The following is a 13,966-nucleotide window of genomic DNA, read 5'->3' as shown; positions in this document are numbered from 1 at the left end:
GCATTATGGCAGCAGCCGCATTTTGTATTTTCATGGTTAAACTAGGTAGCATTTCTGTGCTTCAGGTACCGAGTACGAAGCCACATTGAGTATTTTTCTGCATTGCAGCAGCGTGTGTCGCAAGAGGATGGAGCGCCGCGACGTATCATAGCGGCTACCTGACAAAGCGAGGAGTGGCGCGATGGCTCATCGGCGTCATCGCTTCCGCCGACGCAGTCTGAGCAGCTGAGCGGACTGCGCTCTCCGCGCAGCTTCCTTCCAGATTGCGTAACTTTTGAACCCGCCGTTACATTCACCGTTATTTTTGTCAGGACCAGCCGTTAAGTTCCTGACGCGTATTCGTTCATGAACTGCGGAGCGCCAGACTGCCTTCCACATCTTCTTTGCTCACGTAAGTAGTCACTGCCACTTTGACACCTGTCGTGTTTAATTATTTACGGTTTTCAGGCGGGAGTTTTAGGTGGAAGTTTTAGGCGGTAATGAAGTTTTGCAATGAAAGCGCCTTGATTTTAACTGGAATCTCTAATATTGTTTAAGAGGCATGTTTACGTCTGCGTACGTTTCTTTTATTGTGTGCGTATTCAGGTTTGCAAAAGCTGTCTAAAATTACCTCTGTGACGTTTCGTTGACCATTGATCGTTAGGATGACGATGACATTCCCGTTTGGCGCAGAATGATGAGACGTGCTACGATCTTCACGTAGCCACAGCATTCTTCCGTCAACGCTCTTGTGCGAGATCACTCTTGTATTTTTCCGAGCGTGAAAGATGCCCGCGAATACACGCAAAACTGCCGAACGACTGGCCGCTCGAGGCAGTTTGCGTGATATTGGCAGGCATCTTTCACACTTGGAAAAACACTTTATGTAGCTCATAAGCCTCATATTGAGAAACAGAAAGCGGTATCAGGGGTTTCTCATGTTGCTTTACAATCTTCTCATTGACACTTTTCATCTAACTATAGTAATTGAGAAGTTAATTAATTAATTAATTAGAACTAATTATCTAACTAGGCGGAACGCAAAAAATCTGAATATCTCCAACATTACCTTGGTTCTGTCCTGGTACGTGGCACTTGCATATTTTTTAAACTTTGGCTAAAGTTAAATGAAACACCCTGTATGTAGTGCACTGTTGCCTTGTTTTTTGTAACATAATCCGACAGTGTAGCTATTCAGAGCATCTTTTTTTAGGATACCTAACATTTTTTGGCTTCAGTCATGCAACAAATAAATTTTGAGGTTGCACTGGCGTTTTCTTTTCGCAAGTCTGTGCAGTAACAAAATTCCGTTAAAAAAAGAACAATGCCAATATACAGTTGTAATAGGCACTGCTGTTACATTATAAACATAGATACTCCGAGTTTATCAGCATAACAATAAAGAGTTTTTTTGTAACTTACTATGCAGGCACATACCTACGTGCAAGAGAGAAGGCGCGTGAGGGTGAAGACACCGATCATGTACCCTCTACAGGTGCCGAAAGGGGCAGACGAAAACGCCGCCGCCCAAAGGGCCACCACGAAACTCTCTGAACTCCAAGAACCCAGGTAACTGTTATTTCATATTAAAGTCGTACGAATTAAATTTTCAGCGTGACACATATACAGTCGTATCTCGATAATTCGAACTCGAAGGAGCCCTAAAGTTTGTTCGAATTAAAGGAAGGACTTATTTCTAAAGTATTCGTGCACCACAGCACGACGAACGAATAGAGTCGTTATATATCACGGCGCGCAAGCAGATGGCGAGTAGGGGCCACGAGATGCCCGCGACGGCCAACGCTCGCAGAAAACGATGCTGTAGGGAGCGGGCGGCGCCAGCACGGCGTCGCCGGGCGCGCGCGGACACGTCGAAGGTGAGGGAGGAGGGCGTCAGGGAAGCGAATTTGGCTTCAGCAGAGGTGACCCCGTCGCTTCGGTGGCTCCCCTCACTCTCCCTCTCAACTCCCTCGTAGCTCCCCCACCTTCGACTGTCTCCGTGCGCGCCCGCCGCCGGCCCGGCGCCAGCTTAACCCTCGCTCTTTCTTTTCCTGCCGTTGAAGCGAGCGTTGGCCGGTTGTGAGCAGTTTCGTTGGCCGGACTGGGCCTCCGTCGTTGCTTCCCTCTGCGTCGCAGCCGCAGCGTTGAGACATCGACTCGAACACGCGTGTTACGGCGCGACGACGTAACGGCGACCTTGCCATTTGAAAGAGAGAAACTTACGCCGCGGTTCTTTTTCTTTTATTGCGATAGAAATTATATGGGCACTCCAAGCGCATTTTTGCCGCCGTCTTCGTCGCCGTGATATTCCGTATAAAGTGCAACGGCGATGAAATCGTCGCCGCGCGCCATGTGTGGGTTTTAGTGTGTGGGCTCATTTCGGTGTAAGCAATAAATTGCATATGCAAGCACTCTACACTCTAAGAAGTATTCCGGGGAAAACGGGAGTAACTGCACAGTTAGTCCAAAAAACGGCACTTTCGTCCCTCAAGGGAGTAACTGCAGGAGTGTGCGTGGCGTGTGCAAATTTTGGAGAGTAAGTGTACGATCCCTGGTCCGAAAGAGAGCAACGGCGAGGACGAACTGCAACAGTTACTCCCCATGCACTTCGCTGTTTTCGTCCGTCTCGTGGAGTGATGCGGCGAACGCGGTATTGTCTATATATCATGAATAGTTGGAAGCTCGTGTACTGTCTATCTGAACTAGATGTAAAGCAGCACTTTGCATCTTCGTGAGAAAATTGCCTGAAATTTAAAAGGTGGAATCTGAAGAGCCGTGCACTTCGTGTGCGTGCACACCATAAGTGAACGATACGCATTAAGCGCGCAAGTCATAAATGGATTGCCAGATTTTCTTGGCCAGTAGTACCTAAGGAGTTCCTTTCGTTCCAAGGAGATTATAAACTTAACTGAAGCGATGTGTAGCTCAAAAGGGGCACGCTAAGCGATAGAGAAGTTGTCCTTCTCTGTCGTCTTGCGTGCCCCGTTTGCGCTCGCTACACGAAGATCACGTAATGTCTCAGTTTAAATCACCGTAAGAATAATCGGGCAGCGTTCTTTATGTAGTCGCTTAGATTTGTAAGTATGCGCAACGTTAGACTCTCCCGGCATAGCATACACCAAATGCCGAATCTCTTCTGCTATTGCCGGACCTGCGTTAAGCTGGTTAACCTCGACTCGGTAACCTGACTTGTCAACCGAGCTGCCATGGTGAAGTGGTTAGGGTACCCGACTTCTAAGCGAGAGGACGTGAGTTCGAATCCTACTTGCCGGTGCGTTTTTTTTTTCGCCCAGTAATTTTTTTTATTAGCGAATAAATGGCTAATTTAATTAATTCCATCTTGCAGGAGCATCGGAAAGAATAACCGTTACTCCCTTGAGGAGCATCGGAAAAGAGCAACTGTTAGTCCTCCGCATGGGGAGTAACAGTTCATCCCCTCTCACTTACCCCCTAAAGGGAGGAATGGTTGTGGCAGATCAGTTCCTCCCCTAAAGGAGTAACCTCAATACCCCATTTCCTCCTTTTCTTCTTAGAGTGTAGATCTTAATTGATTTATAAACTGCACGAGCTTAACCTTTAACCCATTGCGTAACTATAAATGTCACCAAGGTCAAAGTTAGTGAAACTGGGTGGAAAATTACGGCTTATGTTCCCACCTTGTGTGTGGATGACTCACTGTTTTTGTAAAAAAATTCTTTACAAGTGCTTGGCAATGTTATTGTGTGGAGGTTTTCAAACAGGCAAGTCATAGGCGTGCAACATTTTAATGGTTTAATTATAAGCAACTGAAGTTCTTACTGTATATGCTTGAAGCAGCCGTGCTGCAAATAGTCGCTGTTACTCAAGGTTGCACTCGTCTGCTGTCTTTTACTTTAAGGAATCGCAATATATTTGCTCAATTTGAAGTATGCGATGTGTTTGATATACTGGTGTTTAGGTATATGCTCAAGCCTGCACCATTTCTGAATTGGCTATGTGATCGGTGGCAAATAAAATTGGGGTGGTGTAACAATGCTGTCATACTGAAGCTGTGCCTTTGCAGAGCCGCACTTACCTCTTTTCTCGTACAACATTATCAGGAATGCATTATCTATTCCTTTCTTTGAATGCTAATTGGCACCTACTTCGCACATGTTTAGGAGGCTGCTGTCATCTACCAGTCGCCAACTAGTCAAGACAACAGCCTCCTGAAAGCTAGCAAAATAGCCGACACTTACACTGGTTGGCGATTGTACATGCAACACCTTCAGTTAGGTGTAAAGTATGTCTTCAAGGCAAAAGAAGGGAATTTCACTTGTGATCGGTTAATGTTAGAACCATGTTAACTGTGTGCTTGGACCAATATATTGTAGTGCTGCCCATTCCCAAGATATATTGCAGTGCTTATTGCCAATGCATTGAAAAACTATACGTTCACTAAGAAAAGTGTGCTTCAATTAACATACGTTTTACACATGCCTAATGTTTTTGCAGTAAGAAGACCTACTGAATTAAGGAGCTACAGCCCAGCAGCCTGTTCGAAACCAGGTTTATCAAGGTCGATACCTGTAGTGGACGTTACTCGGAGGCCCTCATATTTAATGTTGATTGCTAGCTTGTGTAGTCGTGTTTACTTTTTGCAATAAAAATATGTTATTGCTGTATGTGTTTCGTGTATTGCACAAGCGCAAACCTGCATGCCGCCGGCGGGCGAAACGCCGCAGGGGCATGGGGAGAGGGAAGGAAAGGGAGACGAGGGGGGCGCTAGAGGGGAGGGTGAAAGAAAACGGATGTCAAAATCCTGATTGTAGCAGGATTCAATCTGTATTTTTTGAATGCTTCTAATGGTCTTACAAAATCCCATTTCAAGACAGGATTTTTCGAAACTACTTTAAGCAGGATTCTAGAACTTCTTGCAATAGTCATATCCGCCGGACATTAGCAACGATATACGACCGTTTATCACCTTCCAAACGGTCTGCACGGATTTTTTAGTGCGTCTTTCAGACGTTCATTTCGTCTTGGCGAATCGGTATGGAAGCAGTTTTCTATCGCTTTTGTGCTAGCTGGGTTATTTCAATATGCATTTTCACATTCAACAACGCAATTCTTTTTTGCACAACCCATTGTAACCAAATGTCTTTGCCGCTGTGATGCTCTACATCACGCTTGCAGCGAATCACTGCAGAAGGCGAAATAATAGTGCTTTTAATATATGACAGATAGTACTAAGTTAATATTTTTAGTTATGTACAGTAATACTAACTACGAAGTCAGCTTTTTAGCTCACGTGAACGCAAAATAATGTTCAGCATCATTGAGCTCTCACGTGACATCCGCATACGGCGTAGAAACACTTCAGCTGTCCAGCCAGTGTATCGCGCTATGATATCTCGCCTTTTTTGTCTCATCGTCCTATCTTGTTATCTCGTTAATTAGATCGGCCCGGGTTACCTGGGACACAATCTATATAGTTTCCACTTACATCAACCTGGCTGCCATGTTAGGTCTCCAGCACGCCAAGAACATGCGTTAAAAAGAAGTGAGAGACAACAGATGCCACTCGCTGTCTCAATCGGTGCAAGCGAAACTTTAAACGGTTGCTGCTCAAAACGGCACACAGGTGTAAGAAGCGCGCAGTCATTTATGGCGAGGAGCACGTCCTGAACGTACCTCGCTCGAAATGGCAAAAGATGCGACGGCTCGCAAAGAGCAAAAGGTAAACGACAAATTGATAACAGTGGTAATCCTGTGAAAACCGGTTACTATCAAAAAGCAAACCATGTTGATATACCATTAATAATATTTACTGTGGTTTTACGTGCCAAAACCACAATATGATTGGGAGGCATGAAGCAGTGGGCGACTCCGAATTAATTTTCACCACCTGGGGTTCTTTAACGTGCACATAAATCTAAGTACACAGGTGTTTCAACATTTAGCCTCGATCGAAATGCGGCTGCCGTGGCCGGGGATCCAACCCCCATCTTCGAGCCAGCAGCGCGACACTATCATCACCTGCTAAGCTAACACACTGATGATGTTCATGTGACGTGCCGCACTGATGGCATCGCGGCAAACTTATTTCGATATTAGCACAATGCGTACATGCATCAGTCAGGTTACGGGCAAACCATCAATAAGGAAACGCACCAGGACCCACTTTGGGCTAGGGGTCTTGCTCCAATTCTTTTTTATACTTGCTCGCATACTTAGCCCACTTCCCCATGGTTCGATTCTCCTCTCCGAGGAGGATTCGGTCTTAAGTCGAACCTATGGAAATGAACCTCTAATGTAAGCACAAACAAAAACTCATTTTTCAGGAAAAAGAAAATGGCAGTAAAGCTTAGCGTGAGAAACGTGAAGCAGGTCGAAAGCTGTGCCCGGCGTGATAGTTCACCAAGAAGAAAAGACCGCGCAAAAGAGACGAGGACGATAAGAAGACAGGTACAACAGACAGGCGCCTGTCTGTTGTACCTGTCTTCGTTTCGTCCTCGTCTCTATTGCGCTGTTTTTTTTTCTTGTTTTTTTTTCAAGTATGTTACACCAACTGGCCCACATCAAACTCCTGTTACTTCAGTTCACCAAGAAGCCATGGCCATGAATGCAGTCTGGAGCATGTCATCTACCCATCTTCTTTCATGTGGGCGGCACGATCGCCCGACCCAATTTTATGCTCTCAGAGCATAGTGATGTTAGTACAGTGTACTGTGAAAAACCCTCTACTACCAGCCTCATCGCGATGCCCGGGGATCGGGTGTCTCACAGTGTAAGTTTAATTACATCAAAGATTAAAGCCACTGGCTCAGACAACGGCGCACAGAATGGAGGGGAAGAGGGGGCGGATGGCATTTCGCGCGCACTGGCGCGCTGCCGGCTCGGTCAGCTAAGACATAGCCTTCGAGATTTCTTTCTACCCGATCAGAGCCCTTCTGGAGTGTTGATTAGCGCGGCCCTTATAGCCCAAACAAAGCCAAGTCACAGATTTTCAGTAGCCCAAATATAGCCACATAGCCAACTTGTAGAAGTCGACGCCAAAATTTTTTTTTCGGTAGCCCAATTTGGCTATATATAGCCAAACCTGGCAACACTGTTCAAAAGTGTAATAGCTGTCCTGGTCAAGACATTTTCTAGCCGTGTACGTCTACAGGTACTTCAGTAAGTTCTGCTAATGTTACGCTAAAAGTTGGCTAATAAACATCTGAACAAGAGCAACTTCAAGAATTGTGCTAGACGTTCCCAGAACTCTGTAATAATGGCTTCGGAAACATTATGCAGGCTTTTATAAAACATCTTGACAAGAACAAGTTACGAATTTTATTAGACGTTCCCATAATCCGGAATTAAGCTATAAAGGCCTGCATATTGTTTCCAAAGCCATAACGTATAATGGCTTCAGAAACAATATGCAAGCTTTATAGCTGTCTTTAAAGCAACATTTATAGATTCTCATCCTACAGTGATGTGGTAAGCAAAATTAATAGCCACTTCTTCAGCATACCATGCATCCGTATGCTAGCTTCATAGAACATGTTACTATATAGAACTAAAAAATAAATTGGAGCGTTGCATTATATTATTTATAATAAATTGCATAAAATTGTTTAACATATATCAAATGTGCAACACAGATATAAAGCAAATGTGCATAACAACGTAAACAATGTAACGCTGCGTGTCGGGCACGCGCATTTTAAATCTTTTTCACTTTCATGCGCACGCCCAAGCATGTCGCACATTTTCCGACAAAAGCATCTAAAAAAGTTCTTGAGTTATACGCTCTCAAGACGTTCACCAAAGTATGCTCCGGTGACACAAGAGGTGGGCTGTTATCACAGCTGAAACACAATAGCATATTTGATTAACCATACATCCTGCTACATAATGTTTCCAAGAACATCTGTGTAACGTCTTCGTGTAGACCAAGACGTCTATAGCCGTTTGTAGCCGTTCCGAGAAGTTTTCAAGACGTTTTGTGTTTCGTGGGTTCTGCTCTCATGGTCGTTTCGTTAAGTTGGTATGTCCCAAAATTGGCATACTATGACAAGAGTATATGACGAACATAAATGATATGTCATGACATGAATGTCATGAATGAAGGTCATGACATTTCATGACATGCGTGTCATGCAGGTCATGAAACAGCCGCCTACGTCTTGGTGCTCTCATGGTCAACTTGGTAGGTGCCAAAATTGGCACAGTTTGACAGGAGTGTATGACGAACATAAGTGATAGGTCATGACATACGTGTCATGACATAAGTGTAATATAGGTCATGACAATGACCCAGCGAAAAGATTGACACTCAAAAACCACTGAAATGGGTTCGGACATGGGTACTAAGTGAAGGAAACACAACAGGATACTGGTAGAAGTCAATAGTAATGAGCATGACTCAGCAAAAATGACAATGACTCAGTGAAAAAAATTAACACTCAAAAACCACTGGAATGTGTTCGGAAGTGGGCACTAAGTGAAGGAAACAATCAACGATGATAGTACAAATCATATAGTTATGAGCATGACTCAGAAAAAATGAAAATGACTCAGCAAAAAGACATTAACGCTCAAAAGCCACTGAAATGGGTTCTGACTAAGTGAAGGAAACACTAAAGCATGATGGTAGAAGTCATAGTCATGAGCATGACTCAGCGAAAATTACAATGAATCAGCAAAAAAATGTAACACTCAAAAACCACTGAAATGGGTTCGGACGTGTGCACTAAGTGAGGGAAACACTAAAGGATGATGGTAGAAATCACAGTCATGAGCATTCCTTAGCAAATGTGACAATTAATGACTCAGAGAAAAAATATTAACACTCAAAAACCACTGGAATGGGTTCAGACGTCGGTACTAAGTGAAGGAAACAATAAAGGATGGTGGTAGAAGTCATATTAGTAGGACAAAGGTTTTCGCCCTAAGCTGTCTTAGGTGTAGCTAAAAGGATTCCTGAGGGCTCATGACATGAATGTCATTACATGCATGTCATGTAGGTCATAAAAGATCAGCCTACGTCGTGGTACTCTCATGGTCATTTCATTAACTTGGTAGGATCCCCGCACACTGCTTTGCATAACATCGATTCCCACAGGGCGTGGGATCTGCCGGCTTTTTTTCTTTGGCAATTTCTTGCTTAAAAGTTCTGTATGTTCCCAGTGCTGATTTCCTCTGCATCCCTGTTTTCCATAGACCCCCCTGTTTCTTTAACCTTTTTCTTAACCGCTGTTTTTTGCTTTGCACCCCTCCTGCAGTCCAAATATTTGATTGACCATTTTCTGGTCAGCTTCCTCCATTTTGTGTCAACATTCCTCATGTAGAAATAACAGAAAACTCTCCTTGCCGACCGCTTTTCTGCCATTTCTCTCAATCGCTCCTCAAATTCTATCTTGCTGCTAGCTTCCTTGCCCTCGAATGACGTTCATCCCATGTCACCCTGTACCCCCTGATTTGGTGTATTTCCTTGTGCTCCCAAAGCAAGCCTACTTACCCCTCGCTGCTTAACTTCCAACCTTGCTCGAACCTCTGATCTCATCCCACGAAACACACAAGCAGCTATTTGATGTCTAAAAGATGTCTTGAACGGATAATTCAAAAGTCGAATAGCTGTCCTGGTCAAGACATTTTCTAGCCGTGGACGTCTACAGGTACTTCAGTAAGCCCTGCTAACGTTACGCTAAAAGTTGGCTATAAAACATCTCGGCAAGAACAACTTTAAGAATTGTATTAGACGTTCCCAGAATTTTGTAATAATGCCTTCTGAAACATTATGCAGGCTTTTATAAAACATCTTGACAATACCAAGTTAAGAATTTTATTTGACGTTCCCAGAATTCTGTTATAAATTATAACAGAATTCTTGGGACGTTTAACAAAATTATTAAGCTACAAAAGCCTGCATATTGTTTTCGAAGTCATAACGTATAATGGCTTCAGAAACAATATGCAGACTTTTATAGCTGACATTAAAGCAGCATTTATAGATTGTCATCCTACAGTGACATGGTAAGCTAAATTATTGGCCACTTCTTCAGCATACCATGCATCCGTATGCTAGCTTCATAGTACACGTTACTACACATAACTGAAAATTAAATTGAAGCATTACATTATATTACTTAAAAACTTGCATAACATTTTTTAACCTATATCAAATGTGCAATACACATACAAGGCAAATGAGCATAACATGCAGAAAAAAATGACCTGACTCTGTGAGAAAGCGGCTTTATTGATTAATAAATTAAAGGACATGCAGAATTATTTTACAAAATTTTTTTAATACAGTAGAAAAGGTAACCACAGAAAATAAGACGTAGCTGCAGTAACCACAGCAATCCAGGTCCCTTCCCTCTTGGATACCACTGGCTGCCCACAGAAGTTCACTCTGTAATACAACAGTGAAGAAAAAAGTGAGTAAGCCACACTTGATTTACAATAAAGATGTGCAATTCGGTATTTAAAATAGCAACATATGTGCCGTTGTTTTAGCTCGGTCACAATTACTTTATAAATTTCAGCAATACTTTCTCTCAAATTCTTATGCTGTACGATGACGTTCAGAATTATGTTGCAGATATGATATGAAAAAACTACTGTAGAGTGAAATTAAACTGGCAAATGGTTTGATCCACACACAACTTGCAGTAGGTCATTACCAGTTAGATGGTTTGCAAACAAATCTCTTACAAGAGTATGCTACTTTTATTTAAGTAGTTTAGTTTAAGTTTATTTAAGTTTATTACTTAGTTAAAATTAAATTAGTTTTATTTAAGGTGAGTTGTAGCCACAGGTGGGCTTGTTGCTACAACTCAAGGCCGGCAACTGCTCCTTCCGAGTGTCTCTTACAATATCCCTGCGGTATTGTACCACATATCAATAAAACCATTCTCTTCCTAAAGGGACCCTAAACACTTTTACCTAATCATAGAATGGTCTCACTATATTAAAGCACGTCGTCTCACGAATCTCATGCCGCAAAAAGTTTTCCAATCCTCCAACCATAAGTGAAGTTACCACACCAATGCAAGACTATTTTTCTGCCTGCTAGCGTGCTGGAAGCTACACAGAGGAGAAGCCAAGAGAGCAAAGTCCCGGTATACTACGCAATGCAGCACGCTGCTGCCATCAAAGGCCACACGCAGCTAGAATTTCTGTAATCATTCAACCAATTATGTGAAACTCCGGCTTTACGTCCCAGATCACAAAAGACCGTTCTGCTACATACCGTGCATGCAAATATATTCGAGTCTAAACTTTGCGCCGGCATGGGCCCGCCAAAACAAAAGTGGCGTGCAAGTTGTAGCAGGTAAACGTATACGTACCGTAAGGAACTGCACCGTATCTGCAGGCGCTGGTCAAGGCTTGAACATGAGCAAAATACTTGGGAAGAGAAGCATGAGCACTGGCGAGCGAACACTCGCGAGCATGAGCACGGCCCTTTGAATTGCTCGCGGAAACTTCAGCGCGCCCCCCTGGTGCAGTCCAAGACATGTGGTCCAAGAGCAGATAGCAGTTCGCTCAAACGGAGTAGTAAGTGGTTCGTATGGAAAGGGAAAGGTTGGCACTATCTTCTGCAGCCCTTGAAGGAGCACAGCTCAGCGCACGTTTGCGACTGCGCGCGACCAGATCTGTTGGTGACGATAGCTGGTATCGCAATTCCGGCTTCTTCACGCAAAGGGAAAGGAAGGCACGGCTCTGATAATGATGCTCAATGGGCGCGCACATGTGCACCCGGCCGTTTTCTTTTTTCTAAACTTTGACTGTCGTGACAGACTCATCCAGTGAAAAAATCGGAAAGGAATCAAATAACCCCGCAGGCTTTTTCTACTTGTTCACCCAAAGGGGGAAAGCAGCGAAAGGCTATATGATGTGACGTTAACGGATTGCATATGGCTTGTTAAAGTCGCACGGAATGTAACGCTGCGCGTCGGGCACGCGCAGTTTAAATCTTTTTCACTTTCACGCGCACGCCCAAGCATGTCGCACATTTTCCAACAAAACATCTAAAAAAGTTCTTAAGTTATACGCTCTCAAGGCGTTCACCAAAGTATACTCCGGTGTCGCCAGAGGTGGGCTGTTACCACAGCTGAAACACAATAGCATATTTGATTAACCGTACTTCCTGCTACATAATGTTTCCAACAACATCTGTTTAACGTCTTCGCGTAGACAAAGACATCTATAGCCGTTTGTAGCCATTCCGAGAAGTTTTCAAGACGTTTTGTGTTTCGTGGGATGCACAGGACCGCATTGCCGAAAGTCAAACTAGGGACCATCACCCCTTTCCAAATCCCTCTCACCACTTCGTACCTATTGTAATTCCACAGTGCCCTATTTTTCATCACAGCTGCATTCCTGCTACCTTTAGCCGTTACATATTTTTTATGTTCTGTTAGGCACTCAGCCCCATTGTTTATCCACACTCCAAGATATTTGTACTTATCCCCTACCTCCAGCGTAAAACCGAAAATTGTCCGAAAGAGCGCCCTCTGCCCTGGGCTGGATGGTACCACGGTGTAAGAAATACTTTAACCGTGGGTAGTACCAAGCTCGGGCGTCTGCTTCGGAAAGCACATTTACAATATGGACCTGCCACTTTCTCTTGTGTTGTGCCACGGCCTACAGCAAATATCGGGCGCTAAAGATTTTTTTCGGGGGTGGCACGGTGCGTAAAGGCAAAAAATTATGCAACACCAAGTACACGTACGCCGTTCAAGAAATAAGCGGCGAAGTTTAAGTGCAGTGTCAATCGTATGTGAAGCAAGTCGCGTACGAAGTTGAACTTCAGGTAAGGTTTGCACACTGCTAGATTCAGGCACACAAGCACAAGAAAATACTTCTAATAAATGAATTCACAGCAGCGATAAGCAGACATTACGTGTACGGAGCTGCTCGAGCGCACGATAGACGGGTGCGTCGTGTCGGTTTCGACCGGCGGCGGCGGGGTGGTCGTTTCTGGTTGGCGGTGGCGGCGCGGCGCCAGGTATTTGATCGGCGGCGGCGCACTGCCATTTTTCGTTGGCGGCAGCGCCGGCGGCGTAGGAACCAAAACCACATATTTAAAGAGCTGTTTCGCTACATCCTTCATTGCTGAACTGATTGAAATTCTGGGATTTTTATAATAAGGGCGGAGAGGACCAAATACAGAGGCGTTGAAAGTGAGAGAAACACAAAACGTTTTGATAATCTTTTGCTTTTTAGCCGACACATTTGGAAAAACATTGAGCACATATCTGAAGGCGGGTAAAGTGTGTCTGTACATTTCATCCCCCACAAATATGCCGAACCTTGCTTATTTTTTTGCGTCGTAGTCGCAATTGTTTTCTTTTTTGCTATGCCTCGGTTTATACGAGCTAGATATTGTTCCATTGAGCAAATAGTCAATGAATTCGTCTAGAATTGCTAAGCCAGCACCGACGCATGTGACACTCTCTAGATATGTTAATCTTGCTTCCACTTGTCCTGAATGTTTTATGTAAAAATAAATAAAAATAGAACAGAACTCTTCTATGACCATCTATTGCTGGGTTCAACACATAAGCAGTCAACCAATCACCAGATGCTATAACATACATTCCCGACTAGACAGTAAGTGAAATCACTTGTTCTGAATATTAGCGGCCCTTTGCTTAAGTAACTTTTCTTATAACGGCTTTTTTTCCGGAAGAAAAATTAATCAAACTACTTTTTTTGTTTTTGCTTGAGGTGAATATTTTTTCAGCTGAGATTTGTTATGATGCGGTTCAAAACAAATTTGCATATTTGATAACTCGTCATCACCAGGTTCATTGAACCAAGTGCGGATTAGTAAAAATGCAGGCATTGTTCGGATGCCCAATTACTTCAGGGGGAAAAAAAGTTTTTTTAACCTGCACGTCGTAACTGTTTTAGAATTCAGTGCAGCTATCGGTGTCGTTGCATTCGATTTTTCATATGAATGTTACAAAGAAACAGCACCATGCAGTAGACATGTAGAAATATTTTATTTAGGAAACGAACAAACTGG

At 43.6% G+C, this 13,966-nt stretch overlaps 1 protein-coding gene and 1 long non-coding RNA gene across 2 annotated transcripts in view; one reads left to right on the top strand and one right to left on the bottom strand.

Moving 5' to 3' along the window:
- The window catches only part of LOC119453871 (zinc finger protein 675-like), a 2,199,134-nt gene that overhangs the window by 95,354 nt on the left and 2,089,814 nt on the right, over positions 1 to 13,966 (bottom strand). The gene's annotated exons all lie outside the window — the stretch shown is intronic.
- Positions 86 to 4,551, top strand: LOC125945275 (uncharacterized). Its single transcript, XR_007466772.1, has 3 exons — positions 86 to 391; positions 1,409 to 1,548; positions 4,453 to 4,551. It is a non-coding gene; the product is annotated as an uncharacterized LOC125945275 (long non-coding RNA).

This window comes from Dermacentor silvarum, chromosome 5, assembly GCF_013339745.2.
Source record: "Dermacentor silvarum isolate Dsil-2018 chromosome 5, BIME_Dsil_1.4, whole genome shotgun sequence".
Taxonomy (NCBI): Eukaryota; Metazoa; Arthropoda; class Arachnida; order Ixodida; family Ixodidae; genus Dermacentor; species Dermacentor silvarum.
The sequence above is the reverse complement of the archived record's forward strand: the minus strand, read 5'-3'. Positions and strand labels throughout refer to the sequence as shown.